The following is a 14,416-nucleotide window of genomic DNA, read 5'->3' on the forward strand; positions in this document are numbered from 1 at the left end:
CTTCACTAAGTCAATAAGGGTGTTCTGCAGGAATGAGGACTAAAAATTCAATTATAATTAACTAAATATGCTAGGTCAATCAACTTTAGTGTAGCTGTACGGGTATGCATCTCTCTCTCTCTCTCTCTCTCTCTCTCTCTCTCTCTCTCTCTCTCTCTCTCTCTCTCTCTTAGAAAGGGGTCTGATAATATTTTCTTCTCAGATGTTTAACCAACTCCCATATCCACAGATATTTTCTTCACGTTCTTGTTCCTGTTGGTTTCTATTGTTGTACTTACTGACATGTTGTAATTGCAAGATGTAATAGTATTACAGAAGCAATACTTACTAAGAGTCTCTATATACAATTAAAAAACTTCTTGTTAAGAAAATGCGAGTGCCATAGATTGCAAGTCACTGGATTATAGATTCACTTTGTACAATAGTGTCCCTAAAAGATGTTTTTCTACTTCAGTTCCTTGGCTGTGTGGTTCCGCTGAATTTTGAATTTTGAAAGGCGAAGATCAGTAAGACACAACTTTCTGGAAGAGCAGAACGCCGTAAAAAGGATAACTCCAAGAGGAGTTGTCTGATTCCATCTTTTATACCTACCGCCCTATTTATATTTCCCTTAACAAATTCAACTTTTCAGGCCAAATCATCTAACAGCTCTTCATGAATTATTATCAAATATCTAGAACGCACTCAACATTAACATATTAATATATTTTCCTCCAAGCCACTACAACACCTGCAAAATATGAATGTATGTATGTATATACATATATATATATATATATATATATATATATATATATATATATATACTATATATATATATATATATATATATATATATATATATATATATATATATATATATATATATAATATATATATATATATATATATATACATATACATAAGCATATAATTTCTTACTTTATTCTCAAAATTCTCACATGACTTTCAAAATAAATGGTTAATCCACTACAGACCCCCTTTCCGGGTTTATACTTAATAAGATTTTTGTTGTCTGTTTAATTTTCTCCCTCAACCTTCTTCCCTGCACCTCGTTATAAAAGTAATAATTCTTACACTTCCTTGGTCTACCATTCAGTTACACTCTTACATTCAATAGCTCAGTATTTCAACACCTCAAGAAACCTTCTGTTCCTGAAATTTTCTGTTAATCTTCTTGCATCCTCAACTTGTAACAATCAGCGCAACCTGTCTCCTGTCATCTTCTATTAACAACCCCACTTTTAATACTCACTTCACTTGAACCTTTAATTCAGAGATCCATCTGGTGATTCACCATTGCTAATCATGTTCATTCCTCCAATACAATTCGTCCCCTCAAAGTTCTTGCGTAGATTCGTTCAATGGCTCTCATCTTTATGCCTCACCTTTCCATAACTAACCCATTGTTTGTTTTTATACCATTACAAGGTTCTTCCTTCTTTTCCAACTGTTTTCTCACTTCTCCTTATTCACCTATCCCCATCTACTGAAATGATCTTGGAACTTTCAAACTTATCAGCCACTGTATATAATCCTAGTAAAGTTGTTATCCACTTTCTCCTTCCCTCTGATTTCTTTCTTGTCAACAATATTTCTTTTAATTACATTAACATCTGCTTCATTCTGAAATGATCTTTTGTCCCCACTTCCGCTTCAAAAATGTAATTACCAGATGTACCTTCAATCCCTCTGGCTCACCACTGCATCCGCAATTTATCTATTCGGTAACTATATGTTATACAGCATACTTTTTTCCACACATTTTTCTACTTCTACACATGGTGGTTCCGGGAAGAAATGTCCTTTGGTATTTATAGCTCACATGTATTCAAGAGAGGAGGTTGTATTTCAAGGTTTAGTCTCTTCTTGGCCCCAGATAACAAAGTTTAATTGTCTGGGACTAATAGTAGCATTCTAAGAGAAATTTGAACCAGCAAACCTGCCCTTGTCAGTTCACCGGTGCCAAAAGAATAGAATAGAATAGAATAGAATAGAATAGAATAGAATAGAATAGAATACAGAATTTAGGCCATAGGCCAAGCGCTGGGACCTATGAAGTCATTCAGCGCTGAAACTGAAATTGACAGTAAAAAAGTTTGAAAGGTTTAACGGGAGGAAAACCTCTCAGTTGCACTATGAATCAACTGTTAGGAGAGGGTGAAAAGTAAGTTGTAAGAGAGAGAATATGAAAAGAGGTACAGCAAACGGAATGAAAGGGGTTGCAGCTAGGGACCGAAGGAACCTTAAGTAATGCCAACAGTGAACCGCATGAGGTGCACTGACGACCACGACCCAGTACAGAAGAAAGTATAAATGTCTTCTCTTTCAAGTAAGGTCCCGCAGAAAGAAGTGGATGAATAAATAAATTGTTTTGTTTTGCAGTAAAAAAAAAATTTTTATAAAAAAAATACTGTTTTAAAATATTTCACTTGCAATTAATCTTAGAGCCATTCCCTTTACGTTTCCTACATATTAAGTACACCTCCACCTCTCAGCTTTGTGCCCTGATTAGGTCAGTCATCGTTCAACCAAGCTTACTTTTTTAATTGATTAATTTTTTTTTCCAAATCTAGCCTTCATTCCTATACCTTCTGCAGTTCCCCAGCTTCCTGTGCTGAAAAGTCAAAAAGTCACTCGTAAGGGGAGATCACAAAGTGATCAGGGGGGTTGCAAACTACTTTGAGGAAAAACTTCTCTCTCTCTCTCTCTCTCTCTCTCTCTCTCTCTCTCTCTCTCTCTCTCTCTCTCTGTCTACATACCTACCTATCTCCAGAAGTACCTATCTATCTATCTCCCTATCTATATGTCTCTCTGTATATCTATCTATCTTTATAGGAACCAGTTTTGCCGAGCTATAAACATGGCAGAAGCAGGGATATAGATAATGAAAAAGAACCAATTAACTTTTTTCGGTGCATGCCTTCATAGGTCCATAAAAGTCCGATCGGGAACCTTAAGAGATTCTAATTGGATTATCAGAGAGGGTGAGTTTGTGAGAGAGAAAAACGAGAGGCGCCTTTTATTCTACTACGGACAGAAGATAAAAATAAATGAATAAAAAGAAATACGAGAGATTGAAATCTAGGTAATGAAATCATATATAAGGACGATGTCCTTGACGATTCGACATCAATCCAAACGTGCGCACAGTGCCTGCACACATATGCATTCGTACAAACGTACAACCATGGATATACTTTATCTTAAAACACAAATAATGCTGCTTTTTTTTTTCTAAATATGAACTGCAGAGCCAAGAAATCTTAATCAACCTTGGAAGTCATGTTTATTATATGATCAACACGACCCTAAGCTTTTCTTTCTTAAATTTTGTTAGAAATGAGGCTTTGAAGGAAGAGAGGCCTGCCCTTAAATACGATAACAACATAATTTGGATGCCTCAGTATTTAGAAACATGGTCTACTCAAAATAAAATCATACAACAACTATAATACACATGCGGTTCATAATCTCTACTTCTGATTAGGAGGGAAAAAAGCAAAGATTCATTATACTAATTAATTTTACCCTTACTACCCTTCGGCGAATGAACAAGAGAGTTTAGTGCAGAACACCCTACACAAAGCCACATTCATTTCCTGTTGTCTTTTATTTTAACAAAGTCCTTTTCTGATCTCTCCTCATTTCTTATGATAAAGAATTTAACAACGTAAAGCATCATCCAAGAAAATAAGAATCTTGACTCGGAGCCTTATTTTTATTTTATGCAATGAGAATCAGTATAATAACACAATATCTCCTATTCTGAAATATTTGCAAGATGTAGGTCAAGCGATTCCCTAGAGTTCTGCTTACACATACACGATTGTGATCTTGACCTTTCACACATTGAGAGCAAACTCAGCCAGGCAATCATTTATTATCTTAATATGTGATAGAAATACCAAAAAGAAGATAAAAAGCACCGAATTCCTCAAAAATCCCAATCCATTATAATGAAATCCGAGTGGGTCTTGTTTGTCCTCCCCTCATTGACAGTAGGGAAGACATGACACAGCCACCCTCCCCCTGAAAACAGGTTTGTCCGCCGCGGGTGGGGCGGGGTAGGGGAGACATCCACGCTCCTCCTGCAAACCTGTTTGTCCGCCCCTGGTGGGAGCGGGGTAGGTAGGGGATCAGGAGGATAGGGGAGACAGCAGCGCCGGATTCCAGCGCGCGTAGCTCGCACTAACAAGCTCGTACATTATAATGAGCGAGATGGTGTCCAAGGTGAGACAAATTTGCACCAAATTTATCTTGCCAACAGGTTGAATTTTGAAGCATATTCATGATTCCTTTGAATACAGCAAACAAAATAATATTGTCATTCATATTTGTTTGACGATCGCCTGCTCTCTCAGTATTCCATTTCCCTTCAACAAATCCCTCAAACTTTCAAGGATAATTTACATATGGGTAGAACCGTAAAAAAAGTTCCACACCATTTTTAACGCTAAGTTCTAATCATATTGCAAGGCTATTAAGCCCGTTTGTTTTCACTTACGTTTTTTCAATATAAATCCAATAATCAACATGCACTGAATATAATATATATATATATATATATATATATATATATATATATAATATAATATATATATATATATATATATATACATATATATATATATATATATATATATATATATATATATATATATATCTATATATATATATATATATATATATATATATATATATATATATATATATATATATATATGTGTGTGTGTGTGTGTGTGTATGTATATGTGTGTGCGGGTATGTGTATAGTCTTTACATTTTTCCACTAATTTAATCCGCTGGTTGTTTTCTTAGGTGCTACTGATCAATGTGCTGAAACTTATTCCATTTCTCTGAGTAGAAGGCCATGCAAAAACAAAGATTCTATCCATGTTAATTACTGGCTACTGTTGGGAGCTTAAGTGAACCTTGGCGATTACAAGCAGTTCGGATTATGGCTCAGAGGGTAAAGTATACATCCAGAATATTAATTAGTAGCCACTGATTACATAAATAGCACATTCACTCATTACCATGGCTAAACAGGGTCTGGCAGTTTGTACACAACAAGGGGTATTAGGACTGTATGAAAGAAGTAAATTAGATTTCAGATCTTTGATAATGCTTAGGGTCAGCAATACACTACAGGATTTCATACAGCAAGGTGTTTAGGGAGAACTGAAGGCATTACATAAAACTACTTGCTGGAGGAATTACTCTCTGCGACCCATATGAAAGGTCTATTTGAACACTCACCTTCTCTGTTATCATCCCTTACACTAAGAAACAGCACCACCAACCCTGTATATGATTTTCCATGTTCTGTAAGGAATTACGAATTCCTTAAAACCCGATATGCTGGTTACGCTACTGCATCTCCTCGAAAGACACCTACAGTGACATAGAAACTAAGTTATCTTTTTCTTACACTTTACAGAAACGCCCAGCAGAACACTGGAAGTCGTGCAAATTACACAAGGAATCAAAACGGTTCACAAAAAGCAATGAGACGAGTAGCTTCCAACCTCCGAGGCTGTCCTCAATTTTACGTCAAAAGCATTTAATTGACGCATAAACAGTCTCTTCTTTTCTTCAGCTTGTAGGTATAAAACAAACAGTTTCATCACACACTAAAAAATAGCAAAGAAAGATCCAACTAGCAATGAAGAAAGAACAACACCAAGTAAGCTTTAATTCTGGAAAGGGGGAAATTTCATCACGAAATGCCATACAATAACGAAAAAAAAATTCATTTTTGAAAAGCTCTGCAAGGCAGCGAAAGCTATCGTACAAAAACTAATATTTCTAAAACTAACGTTTGACACATGAGCAATTCCTGGACATGAAGCAGAATGATAAAGATGGTTTTTATTTTTCGAGCCAGGATAAGCAGCGAGGGCTGGAGTCAGGAAGGGCATTCATCCGTAAAACATCTGCCAAAACAAACTATGGAATAAACCGTTCAAAGAGTGTTAGAAACACCTGGAAAAGGCTCACTGAAAATAGCTACCCCCGATAGAGTTTAAGGTGAGAAGGAGAAGGATAAGAAGAAAATTCGACTTCCATCCACAAGACCTAAGAGAAAAGCCAAAATAATAAGAAAAAATCGAAGGATCGTTTTAAAACTAAACATAAAAAGTCCTTACTTACCTACCTGTGTTGAAGAGTCTCCCTCCTCAACGCCAACTGAAATAAAAAAAAAAAAGAGAGCATGAACATTATAAGATGCACAGGATTTAACTCATCTTCTGTTACATAAGGTAGAATATGAAACAAAAATAATAACAAAATGATATTTTGATTATGATAACGATGCCGTCTCTTTTACAAAAATTAAAATATTAACAGGTCTTTTTAAAAACTTTATTTTGATGAAAATTTTTAATACTAAATACTACTTTGATTATAAAACAATTCTTTTTTCTCAAAATTACAATTATTAATTAATACTTTACAAACACTCCTCTTTTTCATTTAGATACAGATGGATAATTTCTAAATTACACTTTCAGACTCTGAAAAGTTGGATAACAGGATGGAAATCTAAAAAACGAAAGGGGATCCAGCTTTGCTTTTACGTATTTTATTAAACTAATGTGGAAAGTTAAAAATCTAAATGTAAGTACTCGAAATATTAGACATTTGGCACAAAGGGTCCATGCTAAACCTGACATATTGAAAACATTTTCTGTGTCAAAACAAACTAGACACGCGAGACGCAGACCCCTAACAAACTTCGCATCATGTGCACAAGGAAACTATTTATTATTATTATTATTATTATTATTATTATTATTATTATTATTATTATTATTATTATTATTATTTCATAAGATGAAACCTACTCATATGGAACAAGCCACAGGGGCCACTGACTTGAAATACAAGCTTCCAAAGAATATGGTGTTCATTAGGAAGAAGTAAGAAGAGGTACAGGGAATAATATAGCATCAGAGTAAAACACAAGGATTTATCTTACGAAACATGGTGGTACTGATAACTGTTTACATCTTCAAATTCTTTCAGTCAAAAGAACAACAGAAGCTCCGTTTCTTGGTATATTTATAGATGTTCCAGATGCGTCGCTACCGGGTTGAGGAAAGTGCAGAACTAGAACTCAACATTCCATTCTTCTCATTTTATGTTTTATTTTGCATCATTTCTGTCCACTGATATATAAAATACATTTATGTAAAAATCTGTTAAGAAACGTGACTGAATGATAACAGATCGATTACACGTTTCATGTATAAACTAAGAATGAAAAGAGCTTTGCCTTTATCACATCTTATTCATGCGCTTTTCTGTCTCATGACTTTAGCTTTTCTTTCATATCTTCGTTCAATGTGTCCCTCTGTGAAGAGAATAGTTATTAGTAAATTCTATGTCAATGCTTAATCACAGACAGTTATGAAATCAAAATAGGCACGAAATATGGACATTTACTAAAAAAAATTATGCCAAGCACACAAAAATTAAATTATCTATACTCGTGTGATAAAATAATGATCTTTTTTTGTCTAAATACCGCACAGAAAATACTCCTGTTTTAGTTGATTCATAACCAACATCAAAGTTCCTTTTGGAGATTCAGATCTCCATATCCATGTGATATCTCGTTTGGGAACATTTCTGCTGTATCTATAGACTCTTTTCAAGAGCGCGAATTTCATTTGATTCTCTTCAAAAACATATAAGGGCGAGTCTACATTCACATATATGTATGCAAGTCATCTATACATCGGTTGTAGGACACTTAATTTATTCAATAATTCAGTCCCAGAAAAAGCCATAGAAGAAGAAGAAGAAGAAGAAGAAGAAGAAGAAGAAGAAGAAGAAGAAGAAGAAAACCAAATCAGCCTGATGCCAAAGCCGCGTCCGACAACTTTTTCGCATTATTCGGACAACGTAATCTAGATCCTTATCTCGGTTGTCTTCCATCATCGTGTTAGAATAAGGAGATGCAAACTGCTTATTACTCAGTGAGATAATCAAATCCCGTCTCTTTCGAATCTTCCTCCTCTTCTTATGGCGATCGATGAGATTGGTATCTTTCCTCCGAGTTCCAGCTACATGTATAAGCTTTACGGTTCACTGCAGAAAATGTGTGGCGGTTGTTGTATACGTCTCATGTGTATGTGTATATATATATATATATATATATATATATATATATATATATATATATATATATATATATATATATAGTGTATATATATATATATATATATATATTATATATATATACCTGTATATATGAATATATGTATATATATTTTTATATATACATATATACAGGTGTATACATATATATACACACACTGTGTATATATATATATATATATATATATATATATATATATATATATATATATATATATATATATATATATATATATATATATACAGTATATATACTGTATATATATACATATTATTAAGTCGTTTCCTCAAGTCATTAGTTTCCCCAAAACTAAGGAATTACAACTGTCATACGAAAATCTCTTAGCTTATCGATTTCCTGTTGTTTTTAGGTACAATCCCTCAGAAGTCCTTTAAACGTTCCTAAAGGAAATGAAAAGAATTTCTCGTTTTCCCCGGCGGGGTTCAAACCAAAGCCGAGAGGAAGACTGCGTCCAGAACTTACCCTTTATGCCACGACAGAGTGAGAAGTATTCTCAGCTCAGTCGCGTTTTGTTTTTTGGCTAAAAAAACAATTTCAGACCTATAAAATCCTCTCAAAAAGTAAATGGGAAATACAATGAAAAGGTTCTCTTTTTTTCCCCGCTGGGTTGAACGATAGCCGCATATGAGTGATACTTGCGCATTATTGTAATGAAAATAATTAACTTAAAATCAGTATCTGAAAATTAAATGATTCAGATCATGATTAACAGAGTGAGAGTGAATGTTGAAGACTGCGCACTAATATCTATAACTGAGAAAACACGAAGTATCATTTCAGAAGTAAACAAGAGGTTACACACAATATGATAAAAGTGAGTATTTGATATTGACCACATCTGTCAAACTACCCCTTTAATATGCAGTAAATGCACATAATTCACTGCTTTTTTAGGTTTAATACTTAAAATTCAAAAAGTCCCCGGTATAACGTTAACGGCTCCATATTTTTCGGAGTCTTACTCTCCTCAACGGTAATGCTTTTGATTTCGAACGGCTGGAATTAGGTTATTAAAGCTCTCTTAGATCAGGGAAAATCTACTATGATTATTAAACATAAATACCAACAACCTGTTAGTTGCAAATCTTCCCAAACAAGATGTGTTTGTTAAACATAATGCTTATTGCGGTGGCAAGTTCCTAACTGTGACCTTTGACCTTTTACAGCGCGACACTGACATCACTCTACACACAGCTTCATTAGTGGAGTGTGCATGCCAAATGTGAAATCACTATCTCGTGTATCAGAAAAGTGATGGCCAAGGTGAAATACCTGTTTTAACTTTGGACCTCTAAGCATGACCTTGACCCTCGCCTCCCTCTGCACTTCGTCTTCATTAGTGAAGTATGTACCCAAAGTGGAAGTTTCTATCTCGAATAGATCGCAAGATATCGTCAAGATTAGATTCTCATTTGACCTTAGACTTTTCACTAAGAACTCCGCCTTGACCCTTGAATCCATTACATACACTGCATCCCCAATTCCTACACATTATATTCAATGTCTGAGGTCTTCATCTTAAGAGATGTCAAAACTGCTGTACCTGAACCTTATCGGACAGACAGGTCTATTACTACATACCACTGGACAGTAAACTAGGATCATATCATAAAAGCATCTTTGAAATTGGCGACGAAACGTAACGCCGAAATGATCTACGTCACAAATTTGCTTTCTACTGCTCTTTGCTAAACATATGATGTTGTTAAAGATTTCACATCGCACGCCTCAACATGCTTAATATATGTGTGAGGGATTATATGTGCGTCTGTGTTTTCAGTAAATTTTACGTTCTTTCTTCATCAACCAGAGTATCCAAACAAATTTATCAAGACATCCCATTATAAATATTTTTTTCTCTTATATCACCAGTTTGCATGAAAATAATGGCCTATGGAAAATATAATCACGTGAATCATATATTTTGATTGATGTTAAATTGTAAAAGATGGGAAATCAGGACAGGAAAGTCAGAGGAATATAACTTTATGAATGTAAGAATATTTCGGGGTTAGCGGAGATTATAGACATCGACCCTCTTACTGATCATGTGACAAATAGAGGTCATTGATTTCACTCTAGGGCGTACATGGAATGCATTAGGGTTGTTTGGAGGTTGGCCTGACTAGGTCATTTATTTTAGAATATACTTTGTGGTTATCTTGTCAATAATGTTTGACCCATTTGACAGGTTTATGCCTGGTGCTTGATGAAAAAGAAAGGTGTAAACGCACACACATTACATAAATAAATAATATATATACACTATATATATACATATATATTTCATCCTCGTCTAGGAATGAAATCAAGGTCATCTTGCTAGTAAAGCAAGTTTCCTGATGACTAAGATAACTGACGGTTAAGCATCTCCTGGATAGATTCCGGAAAATGGGGAGTGTTCTGGACAGAATAAATGGCACAGCGACCGTCCACATTCTACTAGGACACAATGAGACTGATGAAACGTTATGTAGTTTCAAAAGGAAATCAATAAGACGTTTGTCAATAAGAGCGTTTGTCAAACGGGGAGACTCTTTCAATGGTATTTTTAACGTTTCCAAGTTTACAAGGCTGAGGCTGAGGAGAATATGACGAAGAGACGTGCTTTTTTCACAACATAAGAAAACAAACTGAAGACCATTCGGGTTTGCTTTACCTGATTTTTTTTTTTTTGTTCTGTTTTGTTTTCTATGATGAGAGGCATTCTCCCATGGCCAGTGTTACTAAACAGACCATGCGATTTTGGGAACAGGCTGCTTTATGAACTCGTAGCCCGGCCTCTTGGTGAGAAGTGAGTTTCCATTTAGTGAGCTACTGGTTGAAATGGGATCATAAGACTATACTGGTTTAAAGGCGATAGTGAATGTCCACTAAGGACTTGCGATTTTGTTGTCCCTGTATCACAATTCTTGATCCATGGTTAAGGGTAAAAATAAATCTGAAACCACAACCATGGTTATGACACAAAGAGTGTTCTTATGGATGGTGAAAGAAGGGAAGTAGATACTTCATTAGAGTAATTGTGAATAAATTTAAAGAACGATGATAAGATGAGAGAAGAATCGAATTAGAGAATATGATAAACAAAGAAGGTATTAGGACCCCTGAGAAAACTAATCAAAAGTTTTGGTGTATGAAGAAATTGCTGAGCTAACTCTTCTGTATGACATTCTAAGCCCCTTCCTGATCTTTAGCACACACCATGATACATTCCTTGATTCATCTTTTCTTCATGTTCTGCCATCATCCACTACTCTGTTCCCAAGTATCTACATAAATCAACCTCATCATAATCTTATTCTCGCCCACATTAGCTAACAACTATCTCCATTCACATAAACTTTCCAACTATTTCACTGGTTTTTGCAGTTTCTGGTTACTGTTCCTGATCGAGACTGTATCATCTGCAAACATTTACACCTTTTACAAACCATTTTCTGATCTTATAACATTGCACCTATGTCTGTTGCGCTTTATCTGAATTCTTGCATCACTCCATCCTTGATGATATCTGATTGCCACTATCACAGAACCACTTTTACTGTACACTACAGCAGTCACTCTCCTGTTTGGCAGGGCAGCCGATCGAGACTACAAAGTCTACCCCAAAGCCAAATCAAAGTCCTTCAAAAGAAGGCATCGTGCTTACCCCATACAAATGGGAAAAAAGCACGTTAAAAAAAGAAGTCACTCTCCTGTCTACATACACGGTATGCTTCCATTATAAAAACTTCCAATTGCTCTAAATCGTTGATATTTTATATAATGTATCATCAAGACCTCCCACACTAAAGTCTATCGATTCTATCTTAGGCTACACGAGTCGTTTTCCTTCTTTCAAACTTTTCATATAACTGATCCACACTGTCTAATCCAAACTGCTCTTCCTGCATCACCCTTTTGTCAACTGTTTTCTTACCTAATCAAAATCTCAGGTACTAGAAAAAAAAATTGGATGGGTAACATCCTCTGTGGCCATTTGCTCTACAGGGAAAAGGAATATAGGTGCATACAAACAATCGCACGCGCATGCACACACATACATATATATTATATATTTTTAAATGTTTATACATTATATCTATCTATCTATCTACCTATATATATATAATATATATATATATATATATATATATATATATATATATATATATATATATATATATATATATATATATATATATGGTATGTAAGATTTTCACTTGTGGTAAGCTGAAGTTTAACAATAAACAGGATAGCATGAAGCCTGGAAATCATCTATTCTGTTTACCTGCTCACCTTACCTACGTTCTGGAAATCCATTCACATAGCTTTTTTTTTTTTTTTTTAGAAAAGTGTCACTATAATCAAATTCAGCGTTTGTACAATCTTAATAACAGCAAACCTTAAAAAGTTAATATATCATTAAAATATTTAGTTACATTACTGATAAAAGCTCGTTCTGACTCGCTAGAACAGTGTGTGTGAGACGTCTTTTCAAATCCTGTGCAATTTTCTCCCGTCTCTCCTAACAGTACGCCTGGTCATACTTCTCTTTTTTAATTCTTAGTAAAGTAAACCATTTTAAATACTTCTCTAACTAATCGTATTTATACTATCAGTTACAGTAGTATTTACACTACCTTGTAGAGGATCTCAGTAAAACATAAGCTTGCATATCATTAAAGCTTTACTTTACGTGCAGTTATATTCAAGTATTTCCAGAAAGTGTACAGCGTTCATCAAAGTAAATACATTGCTTCTCTCTTCTCTTCCAGTTTTCCTGGTTACCTTGTTTATTACTAGTAAACACCGACTTTTGAATTGTATAAATATTTCAATGGTATATTAATGTTGTAAGATAAATTTTTGTGATTGTATAAAGTTTGAATTTTATTATATTTCCATATATTTTGGTACCCCTGATGGTGGATTGGATCCCAAGGTTGGTATGGTGTACAAACAAACAAAAGAGATGATTTCCAGTCTTCTTGCTATCCTATTTATTGCTGTATACAAAACACATACGCACAATTAACACACGCGCTAGTACAAACACACCCCATAGACATTTTAATATATATATATATATATATATATATATATATATATATATATATATATATATATATATATATATATATATATATATATTATATATATATATATATACATATACACACACACACATATATATATATATATATATATATATATATATATATATATATATATATATATATATATATATATACACATGCACACACACACACACACATATACACACATCTATATGTGTGTGTGTGGTCCCTAGCCGGAAATTACGCATGGGGAAAATGCCCTAGTTTAAGCATTCAACAGACCTCTTTAGAAGGACTCGGATAAATCATATACTGGTTAATACTTCATATATATGGTGAACAGATGATGATATTTGGTGGTAGAATATGAAGCAATCATATTCCTGCGAGAGGTAACGAGTGGTCTTTGAACTGGAATATTTTTGTGATAAAATGCTGTAGTGTAACATCAAAGTCAAAAAGATATTACTTTAATTATAAAATTAAAGAGCGGAAAAAATTAAACGTTGACTGGACAATGATAACAAAACGAGTTGGTGTTGTAATAAATTACGCATTTTTCTTTAGTAATCTACATTTATATTCTATCCTTTTTTATACATGATACTAACAGCAATAGTTTTAGTCTTTGCTTGCCTTTTCACCGATAAAATTAGTTTTCAATATACAGACGAACGTTTCACCTCCCTCTCTCTTTAAAGAGCCTGAGCTTAATGCAGCCACCATTGGCCAAACACACGTACAAAACTGTTTAAAATGTCAGGGTGCATGTCAGTATGCATCAAAAAGACTTAATATAACTCAACAATAATTCTATAAATATTTCACGACTGCATTTTCAACGTCAGCGACAGAAATGAACAAATACAAAATAATGATTCACTTAACTCTCCCATTACTTTGTAATATAATAAAATAAATGATTTATTATGTTAAAGTAATTTTGTGAAAATATTGAAATTCTCTGCTTTACTGAATATTTAAGGGCACTTAAATATCAGGGGAAAAAATGCCAAAATAATCTGCTTCTTTTTCCGCCCAACAAACATATAGGATATTCTGAAATATTAGTAAGCATGCATCCAGCTTTAATGTGCAAATATTTTGAGAAATGGAGTTCTGAATGTAAGTATGTGTATATGATAGTTGATTTGTTAAAGGA

General features: G+C 34.1%; 1 protein-coding gene across 8 annotated transcripts in view; it reads right to left on the reverse strand.

Annotated features, from left to right (window-relative positions):
- LOC136827939 (TOX high mobility group box family member 2-like) overlaps positions 1-14,416 on the reverse strand; it is a 1,122,506-nt gene that overhangs the window by 1,036,350 nt on the left and 71,740 nt on the right. For 4 of the 8 annotated variants that reach the window (XM_067085478.1, XM_067085475.1, XM_067085467.1 and 1 more), the window contains exon 2: positions 6,161-6,192. The gene's annotated coding sequence lies outside the window, so the exon portion shown is untranslated. Of the gene's footprint in view, positions 1-6,160; positions 6,194-14,416 lie in introns of those variants that run through there. The other 4 variants (XM_067085480.1, XM_067085476.1, XM_067085468.1 and 1 more) reach the window with 1 other exon arrangement.

The sequence above is a fragment of the Macrobrachium rosenbergii genome, chromosome 42, assembly GCF_040412425.1.
Source record: "Macrobrachium rosenbergii isolate ZJJX-2024 chromosome 42, ASM4041242v1, whole genome shotgun sequence".
NCBI lineage: Eukaryota > Metazoa > Arthropoda > Malacostraca > Decapoda > Palaemonidae > Macrobrachium > Macrobrachium rosenbergii.